Source organism: Cydia pomonella, chromosome 22 (genome assembly GCF_033807575.1).
Source record: "Cydia pomonella isolate Wapato2018A chromosome 22, ilCydPomo1, whole genome shotgun sequence".
In the NCBI taxonomy this organism is placed as follows: Eukaryota; Metazoa; Arthropoda; class Insecta; order Lepidoptera; family Tortricidae; genus Cydia; species Cydia pomonella.
The window spans coordinates 12,714,855-12,739,700 of record NC_084724.1 but is presented as its reverse complement, the minus strand read 5'-3'; the positions used below and the strand labels follow the sequence as shown (position 1 = coordinate 12,739,700).

Here is a 24,846-nt window from a genome sequence, read left to right as displayed (position 1 = left end):
GATGTCGACTCCACACCTCCCCAGCTCAGCTGTTTGTCATGCCGCCGCGAGTTATAGCTATGTCATGCGGCCACCGGCGCGCCACTTTATACATCCGACGCTACCGCCCGCCAAGCTCGTCTACACCTACCTCCATATACCTATGTTTGCTGTTCCTATAGACGCCGGTGCCTGTGGCTTCGTACGAATTTTGAATTTTCAAAGTTTTGAATGTCTCTTGTAGTGTTTTGCGAGCCTGGTATAATGGGTTGCGAACATTTCATGGAAATTGAAATACCGTTTCTTGTAGGTATATTTTAGAGTGTATTATGGAAGTGTATTATGTGGTTATCGTGTATGGCACATTATTGTGAAATGATGACCTCGATGTCTCTTACAAATGTAAGAAACTGCTGGCTTTTATTTCGTAGATTCTCTTGATAATCAACAAATTCTTTCGCAATTTTCGACGCGATTATTGGTATTTAATGAATTCAGAAATAATCGGCATTTTGTCTTTACTGTATTGATATTAGAATAGGTATTTCTAACATACAGACAAGCGTGTAGACCAAATAATTTCTTAGATACAAAACTAAGTCAAAAGTGCCATAGTCATGATGTCTACATAAACCTTATAAGTCCAATGGGTATAATAATAGCGAAAGAAGACTGAAGTCGGGACAGTCACGCCAACTTCAGACAAAGTCTACAGCTAAAACTTTCAGTCTAGAAGCGCGGTCCAATATTCTGATGCTATATCTGTTTCCTTCACGAATTTACCACAATTTTCAACACCAAGTTCTTCTTTGTGGTTCTGACGCAACTGAAGTACAATCAACTAATCAGAATGTAATGTCCTTACAAACACATGTCAAGTCCGATAAGGATAAAACCACACACATTTTTGATGGTGTGAAACCTTGTAGGGACAGGGATCCGTTCTGTTCTTCTTTTGTGTTGGTCAGCAAAAAATAAGCTTTAGTGCCTTTAATAATAGAATATTGGCATACTTGTAATTAAGATACGTCAAAAATTTCTTAAAGATACCTACGATATGGATTCGATATCTTACATATCTAATCCATATCGTACGAAGTACACGTAGTGTTTGACCTATCTTAAAGTTCGAATCGGGCTGATACACATATTTATAAATGTATGTATGTACTACGCTACGACTATATCTTTTACTTTTTATTTATTTATACAAGGAATTCCAACAGCTGTAAAAGATACATTAACTTTTTATATAGTAATACAGAGTCAATTTATTATTAATTACAATTATATCATGTAAATTACTGTTTCTTCTTCTTCCTCTTTTTCTGATAATTGGATTTCGCGGTCACATGAGGTAATTTTTTTGTCTACCAAGACTCTCCATTCTATACGATTTTCTGCCATCCCAATAATAGGCGGCAATTTTATGTTAAGAGCAGAAAACTTTTAGGAAAAGAGCCAAGCGCAGTAAAATATATATTTTCTAGGAATTTCAAAAAACCGTGACACAGACGTGGCTCGGAAGCCAAAGTTTATCAACGTTTCATGTGATGTACTATAATTTTCGATAATTCAACTCATTTACTTTTAGCTGTGTACCTAAATAAACTGGCAGAATTGAGCGTCACGCGTGTATATCGGTTATTTATCCCAGCGGTTATGGCGCGCAAATCTTTTGTTATTACCGCGCATGAAGTATTCCGTGTTTCGGCGCCACGTGTAATCCACCCCAGTGTGAACTAAGCCTGTATCCGGGCGCGTGTACCATTGGCTTTATATTCTGTGTTTTTGTATACGTCGCTGTATGTTGGTTCAACGCGATCATATAACGTGAGCATTGAAGATCAAAGTTACATATGTATAAGCATCATCACCAACATGACTATGATGAGTGATGACACTTGGTTATATTTCGTGCTTACTAACTTTGTTTATGTTGAGGCAGTAGCGGCAGTAATATCAATTGTGACTTAGTGACTTTAAGTTATCTTATTCAATAAGTATTTTTATTGTGTAAGAAAACAGGTGTCTCAAAGTTGGCCTAAGTATTGTGATCAATATCACCATTATTGTCATGTTTGTCACCAGGTCGCTATTAAAGCACCCTAAAAATTGTCCTTACGTTGAGTCTAGTCTTAGTAAACCTCTGTATATTTACCTATATACATACTTGTAGATGTCAGATAATCACTAGTCTATAAGGTGCTAACAAATTAGCCACCGATATTTTAAGAGATGGTACTTTACATTAAAACAATTAACTTTAAATAGAAATTTAGAAAACTTCATTTTTATTTTGTGTACCGAACAAAAAAATATATAATTCTACCAAAAATTTAACATCATGTGCATTTAACTGACAAGATTAACACTTTCTGTGATGTCGTGATTTATCATTTATCAACATAAAGTGGCGTGTTAAGAGGTGAAAGAGGTTCTTGATCGGTTCAATGAGATTCATTTAATTATCTCATTACCAAGGTGTCTTCACCACTTAAATATACGACAGGAGCCGAGTACTATCAGCTGTAAAAATATTGGTAACTAAACTAACTTGGTAGTGGTTAGACGCCAGTCTACCTATATCTCCACTGTTCCAGTTGAAAAATAGAATTTAAAATTCAAAAAAATATTCTACAAGTAGGCCTTAAGGGCTCTTTTAATAGGCTTCGTAGAGGAGCTGGGGTGGTCAGAGTAGCGCTACCTCGTTTCACGCGAATAGGCACAATGGTTGTCGATTAGCGGAACATGCCGAGATGCACTAACTAACTAACTGTGCATTAGAATGTTGAGCATTGACTTGTTCACTTTATAAAGTCAACGAAATACGGGCTAGCTCAGAATGTGTTAAATAACTTTGCTTTGCCACATCTCATATTTCAAATTTCTTGTCCGCGTAGAACCGGACACCGGCCCGCAATAAGCTGCAGAATGGACTCCACGAGGCACTTACTCTGCAACATTCGTTACTGTCAATGGCTCTGCGGAGAGCCGCTAGGTTGTAAACGACCCCAGGAAGGGATGAGCCTAGATCGGTCCCGGTTGCCGGAGTTTCTGATGTTTATCAATAATTAGTTTCGTTTACTTGCCTTCCTAATCGATAGATGTTTCATTTAGTTAATTATGTTCAATATGTTATGTATGTTTTGTATTCTTTTGGTTTACGAATACGAACTTTTTTTTCAAAAGATTGACATATCACTTTTCAGAGGTAAGTAGTCTAGAATACAAATTTTGAGCATGCAGTGTTTAGAGCTATTTGCTATATATAGCCCCAGTATCACCTCACCGTGAGTCGATTAAGTTTAAATGGATCAGGACCGCTTCGTCTACAATCCTATTTCGTCACCTTTTCTTAACTTGTCATTATTGTCATATGGCCCACTGTTCTGACTCGTCAATATTCCTATATCGTCACTTTCTTATATGGTCTACAGTGCTAACTCGTCCACATTCCTGGCGGTCCGCAGTGCTGGCTAAAGCTGCTGGAGGTCAAAATGACAGGCCAACAACGCTTTTCACTAGAAAAAAATCAATGCAAAAGTAAATGAAAAGTGTCGATGTTGTCTTATTTATAGAAGGCAGTCAGAATATAGGATGGTACAATAATATTGACGAGGTAGAGTAGGTAGACGATCTGGGACTGTAGTCAAAATAGTAATATGGACGAGTTAGGAAGTTGACGATTTAGGAATTGTATGCTGACGACATAGTATTGTGGACGATTTAAAAAGATGACGAAATAGGATGGTGGACGAAGCGGTCCTGAGCCGTTTAAATGTCGCATACAAATGAAGAATGACAATACTAATATAGTAGTTGTTGTGAAATCTTATTATAATGTACTAAACAATCAATCCCATCGACAGTGACTATGCTAAGGAAAGTCATAAAACCTTCCTTTTATATTTGCCTTAGTTGTAAATAATTTAACCCCCACCCATGGTAAAACACCTTGTACGCCCCGAGAGCACCAGGTGCTGATAAATTAATAAGAGCGTGCTCGTTCGTGCAAAACTCGTATAAATAATAGTAGCTGACAATCTTAAGGTGCGCGCAATGAAGCGTGAAGAGCAGGCTCAGCGGGCATTTAAGAGGATCGAGGGGCGTCGAGGGCATTAGGTGCACTTTGACTTAATACTTGCTCTCGGCAACCCCTGAATCCCTGGTACACAACGATTTTTGTGTGGACACTTTTCGATAAAATTCGGATAGACTTGGCAGTATCTCGTTTCTTTTGTTCACATTACACAAGATAGGCAAGCAGATTTATGAATTTTTCCAACATGTCTAAAGTTCAAAATTGTTTATTGTAGTAAATATTGATTTTAAGATTATTATAATATAATGTGTACCCAGGTATTTATATGCTGTTGTACGTATAAATATTTCTATGTATGTTTCATGTCACAGGTCACTATTATGATGTCACTTGTAAATGGTGTATTGACTTGTATAAAAGCCTTCTTACAAATATGTATTATTGAATTTTAAGTTAATTTGAAGATGAAAAGCCTAAAGATGCTGTGATAGCATCTTTAGGCTTTTCATAAATGCCCCATATTTTTCATAAAATAGTTTAACCAATTCACATTTCTGTTCCCGAAATAATTATGCAAAATTTCAAGGAGGAATCACTGACCTTATTCGGTAGGCAGAGGCTCAACCCCGTTACCTGATTGGTAATGTGTTACAGACCTAAATACACCTGTTAAAAAATACATATAATAATTCAAATCAGCAATGAAAAAAATATTTAAACCTAATTTCCTTTTCTCTAATTAAAAAAAATTAAACACAACTCTTGTTTCAGCAATAATTCAGGAAAATATGTAGCAACAAACGCTAAATCGCAATTTGAACAAACTCGCGAATATTTACTAGGGCATAGGCATCGCAATAAATATTTAATCAACAGGTTCGCAGAGAGCCAATGCATGAAATGTACAACAATTTATTCTTCATTCGTATGAAATATCACTAAATCAACTCCAACCGCTATCGCAGACACACCAGAGGTGTATTAAGGCTGAGATTTGCGCGAATTTAATTTTGGATTTAATGTGGTGTGTAGAAAGTGTGGCTTGTAGCGGCTGCAGGGTATTCTGAGCGTTCAGAACAGCGAGTGAAATACGGTGCAGTGTCGCCCGACGTGTCACGGATACTCGACCCGCAGTGAGGGGACCATTAGCGGGAGCGTGGTATCGATAATCGGAGGCTATTAAATGCATTCATTAAAAATTCGTCGGATGAACGTCGTCTAGATGAACCCAGAAATACAATCGTAGAAATGATTATGCTTGTGTGAGTTTACATTATAGTAACAGATTCATGCAGTGGACCTAAAAAGACTGGACTTACAAGAATCACTCAAACTAAATGATGTTTCTGATGAAATGAGTTGATGATTCGTATATTTGGTCTATATTCCACAAAATGAAAAACTCATCGTACAAGCTAGTAATGTTATTCTCTTTACATCTCTCTACAAGCGTTCTCTACGTGTCAACCTACATTCAAAGATATTGTCAGGTATGAAATATCAACTTTTATAAACAAACTGTTTGGCTTCGCAAAAAGAATTAGTACTTATAGGTACCCTATGTCACTCCCACAACTGAAACGAATCTAATGGCACCTTAAATATACATTGTAGTTTGTTCGTCAATCAAGGATTAATTATAGGCCGCGCTAAGCGATTAGAAAAACCCTGCTCTCGGAAAACATATACTAGCTACTCTTTCGTCAACAAATAAAAAGAGATGTTTAAGTATGTCTATGGTGCTATGATTCTGCGAAAGGCATGTTGCCTCCCTAGCTCGCACTCGCATGCAAGCAATCAGCCGGGCGAGCCGCGGCGACGCCACTCAGCGCGCCTCGTAAACGTTATCGGCTACATCGTAAAAACGCGACGTAAAACGGCGAGCGAGCGCCGCCGCCGCCCGACCGAGCACGGAGCCGCCGAGGCTCTAATTTCGAATGATTTTGCCAATGTGACTTGATGCTTCTAATTTTTTCCGTCCAAATTACAGATACATATGCGAAAAGTTTCAAAACGGTTGGAAAAGTTCTTGGAAATTATTGTAAATTAAGAGAGCTTTCATTTTGGAAACGGAAAATTTCGAACCCCATAAATGAAAAAAAAATACGAAAAAAATAAATAAGAGTTACTCACCGAAATTTTTCAATATGAAAATTTTGCAATTTTGGTAAATTTCTGACGGCATATCAGTAGTTCAAATACAAGAGTAGCTTGTACTGATCTAGGACTTTTTATCTAGCCGAACTTTCTTACGATAAACATTTCAGATTTCTTAGTCTGCAATTCTAGCGCATGTACAAGTACCTAGACTGACTCATGACTGGTATTAGTGGTATTCGTACTTAACTAGCATTTAATAAAATAACCAAATATTTAATACCTATGATTTGGATCTTGGTTGTTTCTAGTCTTGAAATTCGATTGATTCATGTTTATACTACTGCAGTTTATAATTTAATGCACATGTATTATACTTTTCTCGTATTCGAAATGAAAAGTAGAGTGTTTATCTCAGGTGAAAGGTACCAAATAAGTCTCGGACTATTGGCACTCTCACTGCGTTCGAGCGCCAAACTACCTCGACAGAATTGTTTTCAATCTACTACATATTTAACCTCGGAATTTTTCACAATGATACTTATATTTTGAAATCAAGAACATTAGCAAAACGACCAATTTCTTCGAATACCATTAAAGGTCTGAACACTTTCCTCGAATTTGAACATAACTTTTTGACGTCTCCATAAAAATATTCGCCTGTATAAAGTTGTAAGCCTTTCAATGCTTTATTCCTTTCAAGTGGCTTTCTCTCTTGAGGGCAACATCTCAAGAGAGAAAAGGATGTTCAGATGTATACTCGTATTTGGAATAAATTACCATCACAGCGGTTTCGTTTTATTCTTGTTAGTTATGACAAATTTTGATTCGCAGAAAACATTTGAGATAATGCCGTAATAGGTTTTGAACATTTCGACGTTTCTGGATTTAATGATAGATAAAATTTCGCCGTGAATGATAATATATCAAGGTGCCAGTAAAAGAAAGCTTAAAATTTTACTTTGTTGCATCTTGAACGTTACTTCTCTTGCTTAATGTTTCTTCAGAAGCTCGCCAGATTTCATCGCATTAAAAAAAAGGAAACTACGACTTGCTTTCTAGAACGCAAAAAGAGAGGTGTTATATGTTTGATGCCAATGTCTGTCTGTCTGCCTGTGGCATCGTAGCTCCCTAACGGATGGGCCTATTCCGATACGGTTTTTTTATGTGAAACCACGTTTTCTTGCGGTGGTTCTTAATCGATTCTTATAAATCGATCCAGCAGCTTGAAGAGTATCTGCTGTGTTCCAAAGTGATGTAAGTCATTTTTGGTTTAAAATGGATTTTGTTGGCATATAGCGTAGAGGGTGAATATTTTTTGATTTAATTGTTATATAAAGCGGGCATTAAAGTAACTTAATGAAACATTAATCTTTATATTTGCAGTAATCATCAGGACATAATTTCCTAACATGGATTCGACTGCTGCCAGTACTATGAAAAGATCTATACCAAAAGTCCAACTGTTTATAGTTCAATTAATAAAGATAATAATAAGCTAAGCCATCTTTGTCTAAATAAGGAATATGTTATTCTGATTGTCTTTGAAGTACTATACAATGTGTACGGACATCTAAAATACCAGTTATAAGAGAGGAACGGAAAACTTTCAAATATCTCTACCTATCCCGTATTTCTCGGAGTCTCATTAGACGGGCCGCGCCGCCCGCAGCCAAATTCACACCCCAATTAGCATCCGTAATCGAAAGTTGGGGTCCGGGTGACCTCGAGGGATCTAGACGCTTTCTGGATGGGACAGGGCTATGTGCCTAATAGGTGGTGTTATCTCCAATGTTGACATTTATACTCGCAACGAAACAGAGTAGTACAATTTTTAGGCAGCACAGTAGGGCTAATATGGTATGGCTTTTTATCATTTGTCACCATGCCTGTCACGTTCTAACAAGTATATAAGCGCAAAAGTGACAAGTGATAAAAATATAACCATAATACCGCCGCAGCAGGCACAATGATTTATTTCCTAAACGGAAAGGACTTGTGATAGGTAACGTTATTGTTCTTATATGTAATAAGTATATGTACCGTTATTTTTGACGACCTACACTGCTCATACCTTCCTGTTGGCTATGCAGCAAGTAATTAGTACTCTTTGTTTTAGTAGTAATAGTAGTAAAACACATTATTACTAACCATATATTTTAAGATATAAAATTTGTACTAACAATAATGATCTCAGTAGGTCTCTCAATAATATGAAAAAAGAAATTGTACAAAAAGAAACATAAACAGAAAAAAAGAAACTTAAACTAACTTATCCCTTTCAGGGATATCTTTCAGTTAACCTTTGAGCAATTGAGGAAGAATTGGAGACCGGTAGACATCAAAATTGTACTACGAGTAAACGGCATAGAAAAAAATATTTTATTTCCTAAAAGATAGGTAAACCTATAAGTATAAATAAATAGATGTATCCAATTGAATACAACTAGATGTATAGATGTATCCAAACAACAAAGGAGTCTACACGTTTTCATGGGCAGCACATTCATGGCACGCACGGCTACAAGTTAATAAAATAAATATGAGGATATTTCTAAAGACCATTTCCTAGATTTAAATTCTCGAAGCGTGTCAGACCCGGGTAAGATGCGGGACGATCTCTATCAACGCAGTGGCCGGGCGCGTTTAATTCTATTTTCCAATTCGTCCCTTTTCTTTATTGGGTTCTCTTCGGGACGAGTGAGACGTTGGCCGACGAGGGTTTTAATTTTGCTTGCATGTGATATGTTCCCGGCGCAACCGGGAAATAAAATAAACGCGTGAAGCGTTTTATGTAAAGTCCTTTAGTAGAGTTTTGTTTAGAATAATGCATACCTACTTATCGGATATAAATAAGTGATTTATATAACGCAACTCAAAAGGTTAAATACTTATCCTAAACTCTTTTTTTTTTACCAAGAATAAATTTATTTTATCAAAATCAAGGCAATCAAGCATTCATAAAATAATGTTTAACTCCAAGTTAAAGTTTTATAATTCCAGGTACAGAAGTTTATCTACCAGAAACTCTAAATTTGAAAAGCATTATTTATGTTTGACGACCGGTTTGGCCTAGTGGGTAGTGACCCTGCCTACGAAGCTGATGGTCCCGGGTTCAAATCCTGGTAAGGGCATTTATTCGTGTGATGAGCATGGATATTTGTTCCTGAGTCATGGGTGTTTTCTATGTATTTACTTAAATATTATAAATACTTATTTATAAATATTTATATATTATATGTATCGTTGTCTAAGTACCCTCAACACAAGCCTTATTGAGCTTACTGTGGGACTTAGTCAATTTGTGTAATAATGCCGTATAATATTTATTTATTTATTTTATTTATTTATGTAATCAACATCTATAGAACGTGCGTAGTTATTACGAAAGCCTTTTAACTAAACGAAACAATAAAGCAACATCCTAGAAATGTTTTCTTGTCATTTGGCATTAACGGAGAAATAATAAACAGATCCACTAAAACGCCTATGCGGGATTCTTTAAGGCGTTGGTCTCCCTTATTTGGCGCTGGCTTGGATTGTGGGGGGATGTTTCCAGTCTACCAAACGACTCAAGCACAGACTGACTTCGTTTTGGGCCATTCGCTTTCGTGCAATTTCAGTTTCTTTACTGTCACCTAGTTTTTATCGCAATAATAAGGACTACGCGACTTTTTTCCCTTAAATCAGTTATTTATATCACTAGGCAAAAAAAAACGCTATCAGAAAGATGGGTTTATGCTCACGGCATTTTAGCGAGAAGACATTCACTATGTTAAAATTAACAAATATTTAATATGCCCAATGCCCCAACTTTGGTCTTAAAAGAAACATGGGCGTTGCTACCGTCAACATTATTATAATAAAATCTTATTCGCAAAAATGCCGTTTCTTCATTTCCATAAAAAGTTTACAAAATATACGGCGCCAGAAACCAACGCCTTACCGCACAAGCGCGGATTGCGCGGTACTTGCGGGATGGATCCCGGCATCGAGGTTATCAAGTTATCAATGCGAGGCTTTGATGGCGGCGCATATTTTATTAACACGGCGTGTGCGACGTGCGATACAGACTTACATGTTTACGTTTAATGTTTTATGCCGTTCCCGTTCGGCACGAACGTTTCATAAAAACATTGTGTGAACGCCATTGTGTAAAATCGTTGAAGTCGCGTCCTACGGTAACCTTCAGATTTTGTTTTGATTAATTATTTTGATCCCGATGTGTCCCTTCTCCGAGGTGTTGGTGATATTTTTGTGTTGTCATTTTTCTAGTCGTATCCTCAGCTCGACAGCCAACATAAATAATATCGAGCGAGTAAAGCGTAGCGAGGTTCTTACATTCAACTTAAAACACACGTTCCGGCATTTCGATGTTTTTAAGCTAAACTATAAGAAGATAGTTTGATGGACAATAACTTAAGTAAATGTGTTCTAATTTAAATGATATAAGGTAAACGTGTAGTTGAGCGCATTATATTTAGTCATGAAATTATGAGCAGGATCGGTCACGGGGTTATGGAGCTAGAAGAGCCTAAAAAGCCCAAAAGCTATTTGTGAGGGGTCTTGCTATTCTGGGCAACTCCTTTGCAAGAAAGTATGAGTGGCCATAGTGTAGATACATTGGTAGGGGCCGCGAGTTCTCAGTTCGTTCGCGGCGCACTACTAGTTTCCGTATTAGTTTAACTACCATAAGGCTAATATTTTCGAACACACTGGGGAGTCTTAATTTCCAACATAGCAACCGCAATATACATTGTCAGTGACATAACAAACGAACTTGGCCTACTCGCCGCGCGATGTCGTCTGTTTGTTATTGTTACCGCGGGCGATTTCTGCTCTCCTGGTGAATGTCGCGCAATTCAGACGTTGCCTCACCGCACTCGCACGTTGCCAACTTGTTCAATACAAAAGAAATCTTTTGTTAGACGCCTTTTTCTTTCGGAATCTTGATTACACTCGTTATTTTCCATACCTACATCAGTAAAAATGTATTTAATAGTCAATCTGTAGCTCCAATAGGACTGAATTAGGCGTTATATTTGGAAGGGTTATCTTCTCTTCTCGGAAAGAATCTGGCAAACTTACTACGCCAAATGCTGTGGAAATAAATATTTTAGAAATAATTAAACCCATAGATCAAAGGTGATTGAATACATTACTGCTTAACTATATGTTGCTAGTTTTCCCAACGTATAAGGTAAAAGTTATCTAAACACATCACGACATCTTTGATGGATGGGAAATTACGGCAACTTTCGCGCGAAGTGACGATGTGACGCCCGCACACAACTAACTACTTGAAACTACAGCTACGCTGGCGGCAACACATTATTCACAAATATACTGTGATGCTGATGAGTGATGAGTGATCGAATTGTATATAGCGGTTGTCTTGTGTCAACTTAGCAAAAGGCTTTTCGTAATGATTTACCATTTACTTCAATATTAAATTCTACACAGATATTATAGATTTTTTCAAAAATCAAACGATGAATCGTATTCTTAACCAATATTTTAAGTTTTACTATAAACGGCTATCAGCGGCGGTATCACGGTTCCATTTTTATCACTTGTCACTATGCCCGTCACTTTCGCGTTTACATACTTGTTAGAACGTGACAGGTATAGTGACAAATGATAAAGAGCCGACCATCTTAGCCCTACAGGAAGGGTTTCATTTCTGCCATATCAAACGTTTAGATTTTAGGCTAAGCCACCCACTTCGTTTGTGTTTAAAAAATGAATTTTAAGTACTTGCACTAATACTACATAAGTCTGTTTCCAAACTCCGAGTAACTATCTTGATCAGTACCCCTAGTGTAATTAAATTCGATTTTCAAACGTGACGTACGCGTTTGCGTTTAGTCTCATTTTGTATTGAATTTCGAAAGAGCGCGCCAAGCGGGACGTTTTGGAAACTCAAAATCCTATACAAAATGACACTTAACGCAAACGCGTTCGTCACGTTATGAAGTCGATCAAAGTTACACTAGGGGTACAGGTACCGAAACGTAAGAGGCTCAGGCATATTTAAGTGGATCTGCCTTATATTAAGCCCCAGATATTGTCAAAATTCGTGAATTTGGTCCTCTGCTACCGCGGTCTCATTTTCGCAATTACGCGCTCCGGACCGCGTGCGTGTTCTCGGCTTAGTCCAGTTTTAATTTTGATTGATGCTCCCTTGCTCGCTGCGGCCGCTGAATTTAATCCTGAGACTACCAAGGTCAATGGTATGCGCCGTACGCAGTTTCACCAGAATGAGTTGATGGAAAGGAAACTACAGTTTACTCTAAAATTGCTGCCAATGATGCGTTAGGTATTCAGAATGAATGATAGTGAAATTTAGTAACCATGGTCCTCGGGAAATACTTGTTAGGGTTTTGGAGTCAAAAGAAATCCTCATAGTTTACCTATCCGTCCATACGCGAACGCAGTGTTGAGAAGATCATATTGGTTAATAAGGAGCTCCCACGGTATGTCGTTAACCAATAAAAGACCTTGAATATTTTTTTACACTTTTTACAAGCTCTTATTTAACTTGCAATTTATCAACCAAGCATTAGCGGAGGTCTCAGTTTCAGCTTGGGCAAAAAAAAATCTTATGTTCGGGTGTTCTTCTATAGATCCTAATTCTTAACCGATTCGCGTGAAATTTCATGAGTATAGGTTCGATGATTAAATAGAGTGCTTTGTTACATTTATTCGGTTTTAAGTTATGCTCGCGAGGTCTACTTTTACAGTTCACATACTATTATATGTCAAATCTTGCTGCTGACCTGGAGCGGGGAGCTGAGACAGGAGGTGGCCATAGGAACTCTGTGATAAAACACCGCAAACTAATTGTGTTTGGGTTTACTAGAATCGGTTAGAATTCACTCGATGAGTGTTAGTTGCCTTTTAAAAGAAAAGTACGTAGTAAGTAGTATTTTTTTTTGACAAAAACAATATCTCTCTGTTATGTAAGCATACATACAGACGACTCAAAGAGCCCTAAATATCCTAGTTTTAGAGATGTGTACCGCCCTCTATGGGATACAGGTTTTATACGTGTGTAGCTACTGTAGCGAGCTAGGAGGCACGGCAGCCCGCGCATAATGAGGGTGTGGGCCGCGGTGAGGATATTATCAGACGTGTCGAAGGCTGGCGCGCGTTCGCGCCGATAAAACTTCATGCTGTCGTGCCATTCAGTTATTATTTATGTAGGTAGGCGTTCCGTCTTTAATGTTGTAATATTTATACCTGAGGTTATTTATTAAAATGCAATTAGTCATCGTGCACAACCTTATTTATAGAATAGAAATAAAAATGGTGTGTGTTTTGGACACTACCTCTAATGTGCATGAGCCGTTTATCGTATTCCACTGCAACTGTGTCCCTTGATACCAGTTTTAATTTATAGGAATAATGTGTGTGTGTGTGTGTGTGTTTTTTTTAATACTACGTTGGTGGCAAATAAGCATACGGCCCGCCTGATGGTAAGCAGCTTCGTAGCCTATGGACGCCTGCAACTCCAGAGGAGTTACATGCGCGTTGCCGACCCTAACACTCCACACCCTCGTTGAGCTCTGGCAACTTTTCTCACCGGCAGGAACACAACACTATGAGTAAGGTCTAGTGTTATTTACAAATAAGATCAAGTCTAAACCAAAATGTCCTTTTAACAGAAGCCAAAAATTAGAAAAACGTCCCGGACTAGCATAGCATATTTAAGACGTTATTTCAAGACCAACAACTTAGTATTCAATGCAGTGTGTCTGTAACTATTATGCCATTATTAAATCAAAGGATCGCCTAGCCCAGAATCTCAACCTACTTCTTTTCAAGCATACATATTAGTGTTCACTCAAGAATGGAAGCTAACATTAAACTATAACGCCACAAGTATCAAGCAGGTTCGCGCTATACATATTATACTTGATAATAACGTATTATATTATACGCTATACGTGTTATTCGGAAACGGGTATTCGAAATGTATAAACGAAACACGGATTCGACCGCGAGCCCTAGTATCAAGCAGGTTCGCGCTATACCCCGTCATGGCACTTGGCAGGCGCGAGGCGCGGCCCGGGGCGCGCCGCCGGCACTTTGTCGTCGCATACTGTTCACGGCACTATTTAATTCTAAATAGCCATATTTGTGTGCACGACTACCTAAACCTAACAGCGTGACTGACATATAGAAAGATTCCTCTCGTAATCGTAAGTACCATACATACATAATAAGTATCTTCATCTTGTCAATAGGGCATGAATGCATTTAAGTCGAACGTAAAAGTGATTGGCTGGTCAGGTATACAGCAATATCGGAGATTTATTTATTTAATTCTTGTGAGCCATGAAAATGTCTAGTGAATAAAAAAATAGATATTTACAGATTGCTACTAGCTGGCCGCGTAGTCAGCGTACCAATCATTAACGCTCCGTAGCGTATCACAGTCATCTCTCTCTATCACTCTTCCCTATTGGTGCAACAGTGACAGTTGCGTTTCGTTCGCTACGGAGCGTTAACGATTGGTACGTTGGCAACGCGGACTGTTAATGCCACGTTACTGTGAATCAAATCAATAATCAATTAATCACTCGAGATAACAATTGTGTTGAGAGTCACAAACGAATGAAAACTATAAAATTCAGCATCCTGAGATATGTGATCCCTTTTTAAGTCCGCTTTAATCAATTTGGAATAGAGACCGTCAAAGTTGACTGAGCGAGCGCTAAGTGTGAGCAAAGCGTCCCCGTTTCAGTTTCGCCAAACATGCTTTCGTAAATGTCTGTCCGACTGACCATCTGTTCTCCTTCACTGTTCGTGTCTCAATGCATTATATGAATTCATTGTGGATTCAATTTCTGGAATTTTTAGGGTCTACAGCTCACAGAGCATCCAGTATGAATTGGTTTCTTATAAGATATAGTAACTTCGTTAACAAGCGTATTTCTGACTTCTTTCTTTTACTGTATTACGATAACAAGTACAATTAAATAAAGTACTCCAAAAGGACTTACCAGGAGCGCATCACGTAACTTGCGCCGCTACCAGGGCCGCATAGCCGCGACATTACACAGACACGAGCCATTAGGCGCGCGCCGGGGCGCCCGGAACGGGCCCTATTTCCGGAAGGAAGCGTCCGGAAGCCGCGCGTCCGCCCCGCTTGTCGCTACTTCTACCTACGTATGTTGACTTGGGATACATAAAGCCTGAAGTGACGCTTGCGAATGAGTTTTAGAAAATCCTGTGCAAATTTAGACCCGAGTACGTCCTTAAACTACGTCCAAAAGAGAGGTATGGGCATTGTGAAGATCATCTCGCTTTGTGTGGTAGGGCACAGCCAGTGGATGTCATTCCAGATCTAGAGCAGAGCCCACCTGGGGAAGTACCTCCACCTTACAGAACAGCAGCCAAATAACACTAGTCCCAACTCATAGTGTTGTGTTCCTGCCGGTGAGTATGGTTGCCAGAGCTCAACGAGGGGAGGGGGGGGGGGGGTTAGGGTCGGCAACGCGCATGTAACTCCTCTGGATTTGCAGGCGTACATAGGCTACGGAGACTGCTTACCATCAGGCGGGCCGTATGCTTGATTGCCACCGACGTAGTATTAAATAAAAATTTGCCTGAAGTTGAGCTTAACATAAATGCATATTTTAACTGTTTAAGTATAGGTTATGAAATTTATAAGTTCCATCTCTTTATTCTAGCAAACACGTAGACCACCATAGCTTTAAAACTCGACTCCGTTTATCAGACTCACATAATGGAGTCTCAACTCGAGTTCTTTTCTACTTGTTAGAGGCCTAAGTCTTTTGTATAGACGTGAGGCCTTTTCAGAGAACTCGCAATTTGTTTGCAAACAATTTCGAAATGCATATCTTTAAGTAATATTAATGGATTGGGTACACAAGTCATACAATAATTTCTTTACTGTTATTTAGGTAAGATCAATAAAACTGTTGACGGAGTTTTTATTCGGAGGCTCGAGTCCGTTTGAGTTGCTCTTAAAAACGACTCGGGACTTAAAAGACTCATAATTTTTTTAATCGCAGTCTCGTGAAAAAGAGTCAAGTTCTTCAAATTCAGTCTCTTAAGACTCGAGTTCCTACCAACACTAATATCCGGTATTAGTTTTCAAGATTTCGTGTCATTTTCATTACAGATTATAGCATTACTTTAGTTTAAATGTAAGTTTCTACTACGGCAAAGCCGAAATAAGGGGGTATAGTTTCAACAGTATAGCAATTTAGTTAATTTCGTCGTTGAGTCTAAATAATTCAGCCTATATACGTCCCATTGCTGGGCACAGGTCTCCTCTCAGCAGCAAAAGCTAGTAAATGTCAAATAATATTCCATATATGCTCCGAAAAACTCATTGGTATTTGTTTATACGAGCCAGGAGTTGAACCCGTGACGCCCGGATTGACAGTCGGACGTCCTATCCACTAGGTCACCACAACGTAGAGTCAAACCTGGAACTAAGTTTCATTTATTCATTTTTGAAGCCCAGCAAGGTGAGAGATACATTTCTAACGCCTTCTAGAACTTCCATATGAAAAATACATCCGCCGAACTAAAAATCCTTTTAAAAATATCTTTGACTATTAAAATTGTACTAAATATTAAAAAGGTGTTCCTATAGTTCCCACTTCATATTACTTTCTTTGATCGCACCGTCTGAAACGTCTGACAACGTCCAAAACGAGAGGAGGCCCGAGCCCGAGGGGTCCTACCCCTCATTATAACTAACGTTTGCAAATTGTACGTCGACTGCCGCGTACCAGCAACCTTACCTAACAACCCTATGCTGCCTTGGAATGTATACTTTATTACGATAGCATACGGTATAAAGTTCAATGAGATTGCCAAGATTACATGCGGGGTGGGACAGCGTTGCTGTCGTATCAATAAGAAGTGAAGTCAGGCGGGGTACCTCAACCACAAGTATAAGTTATGGTCAAAATAAATTTTTGTGACACACACTTTTATTCCTGCCTGTACTTCTCGTATGCATGTCTATCAAGTACTTCTCGAGAGCTTTCTAATGGGCCTAAACTCGATGTGACTTTTTAATATTTTCTATTTTTACTAATGTCAAGTCCCTACTCAAATCGTTCCCGTTACGAACTTTCAACCCCCATAGGGATAAAATCGCCTTTATTGTATTTAATTTACTCTGCAACTGTGTTTTTCGTGTTTTTATTTCTATGTACAATAAAGTATATACATACATACATACATACTAGCAACGAGTAATGTCAATTAGAGCTTTGTGGTCTTAAATTTCTCATTTCTTATTACAGGTAAGGATAGCAGTCTGCTGTGAACAGGTATTACAGGCCCTCCACAACATCGTCAATAAGGTACCGATAGTTAGAGACTTCTACTTCTATTTAATCCGTCACAACTACTCTTAAGTACTTAATCGAAAAGTTACAGCTGATGTCTTCTTGTGGATATACGCGATAATCGATAGAGACCTACAGGGCTAAGATGGACGGCTGTATATCATTCGTCACCATACCTGTCACGCTCTAACAAATACGTAAGTACGAAAGTGACGCATGATATGACAAGTGACAAAAACACGACCATGATACCGTTGCTGCAGTGGCAGCATGGTTCCATTTTTATCACTTGTCACTATACCCGTCACTTTCGCGCTTACATACTTGTTAGAACATGACAGCCATGGTGACAAATGATAAAGAGCCGACCATCTTAGCCCTACTAGTAATATTTACGCTGTACTTTAACTTCCCACCAACAAATTCAGTAATTATGTCGGTCACCTCGGCACGTCTGACAGCGGCGTAACGACGCGCCGAGGGCCCTCCCACGCCCTCATTACTGGCTGTCGCTTGATACGAATGATCCATTTCTGCTAAAGAAAAGTACGACCAGACCACTTATGACGACCACTTATGATGAGAATTGATAACTATTAACTATGTTGACCAGTCTGGCCTAGTGGGTAGTGACCCTGCCTATGAAGCCGATGGTACTGGGTTCAAATCCTGGTAAGGGCATTTATTCGTGTGATGAGCATGGATATTTGTTCCTGAGTCATGGGTGTTTTCTATGTATTTAAGTATTTATAAATATTTATATATATTATATATATCGTTGTCTAAGTACCCTCATCATCATTCGCTTGCCCTTGTCCCATTCATTTGGGGTCGGCGCAGCATGTCTTTTTCTTCCATATCTTTCTGTCACCCGTCATCTCATCATTCACTCGCGTTCGTTTCATGTCATCTCTCACACAATCCATCCACCTTTTTCTAGGTTTTCCTCTCCCGTTCCATCCCTCCACATTCATTCGTAATACCTTTCTCATCACATGACTTTCATCCCTCCGCATCACATGCCCATACCACGCTAGGCGATTCGCTCTTACTTTATCTATACAAGCCTTATTGAGCTTACTATCCTATCATATTTATTTATTTAATATTTTGTCTGAACTGAACAATGCTGGACAGTCAAACTTATGAGTAATCCGAATTAGGTAAGATCAGATCTTTTGTCACAATGTCTTCGTTTACGATCATAATCAAATCCCGTTTCGAATTTAACTCTCCTATTTTTGGCTCATGAACCGATTTTAATTTTATTATCGATTCCGATATTGATAAAATATAATAAATTTGAAGAGCGGGCGGAATAAACACGAGGCGAAATCACAATGAGGAAAAAACAATGCATAGTAATTTAACTTTAAGTGACCATAATTTCATACGATTTTGTTATTAAAAGGGTTTTTTTTTAGAACATACGGTAAAATTGCTATATTGCTATATATAGAATAAAACCGGCCAAGAGCATGTCGGGCCATGCTCAGTACTCTGAGCAACCCCCTACCCCTACTCTACTGGGTTCCTTAGTTCCGTCACAATAAGCTAAACTGGAGCTTAAAGTATGGTAGATTGTTAACCAAGGGATGAACTGTGGGTGTAAGTCTTTTTACTATGAAAGGGAAACTTTTTGCGATAAATCAAAAACAGCTAAACTGATCATATCCGCTATAGTTTTCATTTAATGTCTTTCTTAAGCTCTACTTCCAAGATTTTATTCATATTTTTTGGACCTATGGTTCAAAAGTTAGAGGGTGGGGGGGACACATTATTATTATTTGTTCAGAATAGGGAACTATCCATTCACCACATTTTATCGAAATTGACGAAACAATCGGCCAAGAGCATGTCGGGCCACGCTCAGTGTAGGGTTTCGTAGTAACCATTCTGTGAGAATACGCTAAACGAGGGATATTAGTAACTATTATGTACAATTATATTATAAGCATAAGGGAGTGTACCTACGTCTTTTTACTAAGAAGAGAAGACCAATCATGTTTGCTATAGTTTTCGTTAAGTACTTGAAGACCCAAATTCGTTTTCTAAAAATTATTTTTGTAGTTTTTATTTTACCGTTCTGTCGCCATGAATGATTTACGTATCCATCCCAAATTGCAGGTTTCTAGCACTAACGATCACGGAGCAAAGCCGCGAACGGACATGGCAAAACTATAAGGGTTCCTAGTTGACTACGAAATTAAAAACATTTTTGAACCTATTTTTTGTCTTTATACACCTACGCAGTGGTTACGCAGGTTGTGATTTATTTGCATCGTCGACCGGTTCGCATCTAAAACTAAAGAATATATCTCCTAAAGCTATGTTTATTTGTAGCATAGCTTCAGCTCCTGGCTGTACCATATTGCAACTTCTTTCTACCTGAGCATCATTATTATAGATGTCAAGCCGGTTGGTTGCGTCACTGCACGCGAACTCTATCTACGTGTACAGTCCCGGCTTGACAACCCGTTGGAAAAAGGATTCTATCTCGTGGGAATAGCGATCAAAACAGCCTGGAATATAAATGTGAAGTAGCCTACTTTGCTCTCACCGACCATAGCTTGTGCGTTGGAATATAGGCTTTATTTATACGCAATAAAGTTGCGTGGAGTGATAAAGTTAAGTTTGTTTTTGGTAGACGGATAAATATCGGTTTATACTCATCGGCTCGCTTTGACGCGTCGCTGGTAATTTTGCTTTGCAAATAAAAAGAAGGTCTAATGTGTATATTAAACGGATGTATTTACGACCTTATTGCTTCAGGTGATTTGGCTCTCGGTGGGTGCATTTATCAGTATGATGTCAATATGATCTTTTGTTGTGTTGAGTGCACGGGAGTCACGTTTCGCTTCTCATGATTTTTCTGTATTCAGGTGTCAGTGCCTGGATGAAGAACACCTTGTATCCATAGACCGCAGAGGATCTAAATCTGATCTTAATATCAGTCTCAGTGCACTTTTTTTAAGCTGTAAATGCCCCCGGAGCAGTGACTTGGGATCTCCGGGGTATGGGGCAGTTACGTCGGATAAATTCGGGACAAAAAATTATTATAAGATTCAGCAAAATTCTCAGGAACTCTTGAATGAAACGTTCCAAAGTTTGAAAGACATACACCAAAACAACTTTTTTACGTATACGTAATAAGATTTTCATCCGTGAAAGTCTAATGACTAATGACTGATGTTATTGCTGCCTGCCTTCTGAAGCAGGATGAGACCTGTGATTTTAATATAATATTCTATGCCTGAAATACAAAATGCATTCAAATGGCTGGTCTCATTGTCTATCAAGCGACGGACTAGAAATGGTGATGTCAGCTCTAATTTATGGAACAAGCGCATTCCTGTCGTGTCGGCGCCGCCCCGTATCTTGTCCTGTCGTTACCTTAGCGCCTGCAGCCAACCCAACCATTCAACTAATGATCGGCATAACATTTAACATTCGACAGTCGCTTTGTTTTCTACTTTTCTGATTGGTCGAATAAATGCTAACAACACGACTCATTTCATACATAGGTATACGCTTTGCCAATCGAACACTCGTGACAAATCTATAAGTAACGATACTTCCATAAAATGTGGTTATGATTTGAGGAAATTTGCTGTAGACAAGTGGTGTGACAAAAAACATATGCGTGAACCTACTTTATCGTAGTTACACGCTAAGTTTAAAATATTTAGATTACTTAATATTACAAAGGGGTCCCTTTACGTTATACACCGTTTTTTTTTTATTTCCGTTAATTGCAAGGGTGCATCCCTGAGCTTAAATTAAGTAACTTTTTCAAATCTTCCATTTCGGAGATAATCAATATTTAATTTTTATCTTATAAGGCCCTTACGAGCGTGTACACTTACCTTAGGGCCTGTTTACATATTGATTAGTGTTTAGTATGAGTTAATACATTTGATACTAAACATAAATACTATCTCGGACGATTGATGTTCGAAATGACATTGATATGTCACAGTTTTCAATTGTTTGATTGAGTTAAATGTAATGCCCGTGTTACAACATCGCTATATGCAACATTTAATTAATTAGTATAAAAAAAAATTTAAAAATCCTTTTTTTTTTAATTGACTATGCCATTTAGTTTTCCTTAACGTATTTGCCGATACCCCGAAGTTAACAGAATTCAATAAAAACACGGTGTATATCTATAGAAAATAGGTTCACCCCTGTGTGATTAAATTTTTACATATATAATAAGTAATAAACGACATTTAAGAAGTAATTTTTCATGAGGCCTGCCGCTACCGCGTTGTAGAACTATTATTTATACAAAATATTTTTTGAACAAAACGAGTCACTTAAAAGAAAGGTCTATGAATAGAGTACGTATAAGATATGAACACAGACCCACAGACACCGGGAGAGGTGGAACTAAATAAAAGCTTGTAAAAATGAAATCTCGCACACCGCATGAAACGGGATCGCTTATTACAGCGAGTCTGTCCTTATATATTACCCCCGGGGCCGCCGTAGTTATCATACCACCTGTCAAAATAGACGGCAGCGCTCTGCGGGCTCTGCATTTGCGTGGGCTGCATGGAGATTCTGTACGTCCGTGCAGTGTTACTTGCTTTCTTTCGACTTTACACAAAAATTGTCTCACAATTAAGAATCACATACAAAACAGAGTCGAGTGGAGAAAACGAGGGGAGGCCTTTGCCCAGTAGTGGGAGTGGGACACTAAAGTAGGCTAACAAAAAAAATCATGGAGTAATTATTTATAACTAGTAAGTTTTTGGAGAATGTGAACAAATGGGGATGGACTACCTAACCCCAACTAGGATTGGTTCCTCATTTGCACAAAAGTGCACGCCAACTCTATATTAGATGAAAAACAGATTTAGGCTCGCAATAATCGAAATTGAACTTTCGTGAGCCATATATTTAAACCTGAGGAAGGACCCCCAATAGGTTCGAAACATGTCGCTAATAGCGACGAATAATACACGTGAGTGTAACCGGTGTTATTTAAATAATTACATCATTATCAAGAAACTTATTTGTAATATATGGTACAGAGTTCGTTTCATGGATGTCATAGTTGTAAATATGAAACAAAAATGATTAAAAGATCAAGCCACCCCCTGTATACTCAGTACTGTATCAATATCAATGAGTTTATTAATTTGTTTTTCATACCAAGTTATTTAATCCCAATAACAATGTCGCATTTCGCATATCTAAACTATCCCGACCTCATTGAGGCCGTTTCAAAGCACTCCCGCGTACTGCTGCCGAGCCTGCCGACTGCGTTATCATATCGCCTGTCAAAATAGAGACTGCACTGCGCTAGGGCGCGGCTTTTCTCGGGCCGTGTTAATGTGACTGAAAATCAACAAAATTAGAGTTGTTGCTTTCATTTTCAGGATCTGTATACGGATTATCTTCAATTACAACGGAGCATTCGTAAAGTTTTTTCCAATGAGATAAGGTTTTTCGATGGTCAGCGCTGTTGGTTGTTATTATTACCTAAAAGTATTCCTAAAAGGAAGCAGAGATCAATGACGTTTTCTCATAATTTTTAATTGTAAAAAATGTTTAAGTAAAGTAATGTTCATATTTAATTGACGGCGAGTTTTTACAATGAAAACTACATTTAGAATGAATTATCTTACTTACCTTAGATTTCTGTCTAAATCCTGCGTAGTTCTATTGTCAAAATAGTATCTGAACTGAACTTTATGAAGAGGAGCCGAGATGTGAATTTATTGGGGCTAAAGTTTGAATGTCATATGACACATTGGTGAGATTTTGTCGACACAATTTCTGAGATGTTCTTTGTTTGAAATACGGTTTGCAGTCGTTACGTTGCGTTATATTATAAACATCCCGAGATCATAATTATTTCTGTGATTTTATGCATTCAAAGAAGTCAAATCATTGTTGTTACTAACGAGTACAAGAAATTTAACGAAACCGACATTGAAGATTAACCGGACATTATGTATATCTACAAATATTTTTACAATTTGTACAGGTATTTAACTTAGTAGCAGCAACAACTAGTCTCTATGAATTAGTCTCTATATTGTACTCTATAACTATTGTGTATGACAGCAGATTATGTTGGCGTATTTATTACTTTATTACTTAATTCTAAAGCCTTATAAGAATAAGAATAGTTTATTTTCTAATGAATGTTATCGTAAGTAATACCGTAAATTGTTAGTTTCCAACACCGCTTTACAAATAAAGACTAAATATATTTATGTCTGAAATACTGATCAGTTAATTATCTGTCAATTAGCTCTTATTTATCAGCTTTCAAAACTTTACAAACTCTGAAAAATTAAAAATTAAGAAAACCAACTTCATGGCCATTCTTTCAAAGTGGCTCATTTTGTATTTTTATTTTTTAGGTTATCCAACAAACTTAGTGGTTTGCAAATTAAATTCTTCAAAAGTGGCATAGCCAATTCATCAAAATAAATGCATAAAAAGTAAACAAAATATTGTTTATTGTCTAAAATCCTAGTCACACAGTGGATAAGGTAGCTTACCTTGCAAAAGTGACGCATAAAACGTTCGAGTAACCGAAAATATAAAAACTAGTGGAAGAGCTAGTTCCTTTGCCTTCTTAACCGTTTTCATATGAGTATATTAATTTACTAACTCAGTTTATAAGTTAAGATATTGTGTTGTCATAATTAGTAATAAATACGTCATACTTGTACGACATCATAGCTATGTCAGTTGATCCTATTCAAGTAATGTTGAAGGGGTAATGCCTCGATGAAGTATCGGTATGAGCACTTGGTAGGCTTCAAGTTAATTAAATTTAATGCTGTTGTTGCCCGAGCAACGAACGGGTTCAGTAGAAAATGTCCGATGAAAAAGAGCTCGCGTCAAAATCGCCTGTGTTTGTTCTATTGCATAAGAATTTATTTTATAATAACAATATACGTAATGGATATATACAGAGGATTGCTATAACTAGCTTACATCTAAAATAGTCCCTTGAGATATTGTACCAAGGATACCAAGGGCATTTTCTCGTTGTATCGCAATGCTTATACGATGTGCGGTGCGAGGAAGCCGCCAGCTCTTCGGTCACTAGTTAAGTCAATCAGACGCCTCGCGATTTCTGCAAAAAAACCAGTGCGCGCTGGAACCCAATGGACCTAGAGTTTCAACGCCAAATGGTATCAAATAGTAATCTCTACCGAGGAGGATATTTATTACGTTCGTTTTCGTCCTTGAGAGGAGAACGGGAGAAGATGAAATCGGTAGCGGTTCCTGGGTCAAACCCACGGGCTTGCTTGAGATAAGAAATGTAACGTGTGCTTTGATTTGTCCAGTGAAAACTGTGACTTTCCCAGCGTTCTATTTAGTTTTAGTTATGTTCAAAGCGCCATAGCCCAA

The 24,846-nt window shown here is 38.1% G+C and overlaps 1 protein-coding gene across 4 annotated transcripts in view; it reads left to right on the top strand.

Moving 5' to 3' along the window:
• LOC133530240 (nucleolar protein 4) overlaps positions 1-24,846 on the top strand; it is a 186,941-nt gene that overhangs the window by 9,426 nt on the left and 152,669 nt on the right. The window lies entirely within an intron of this gene.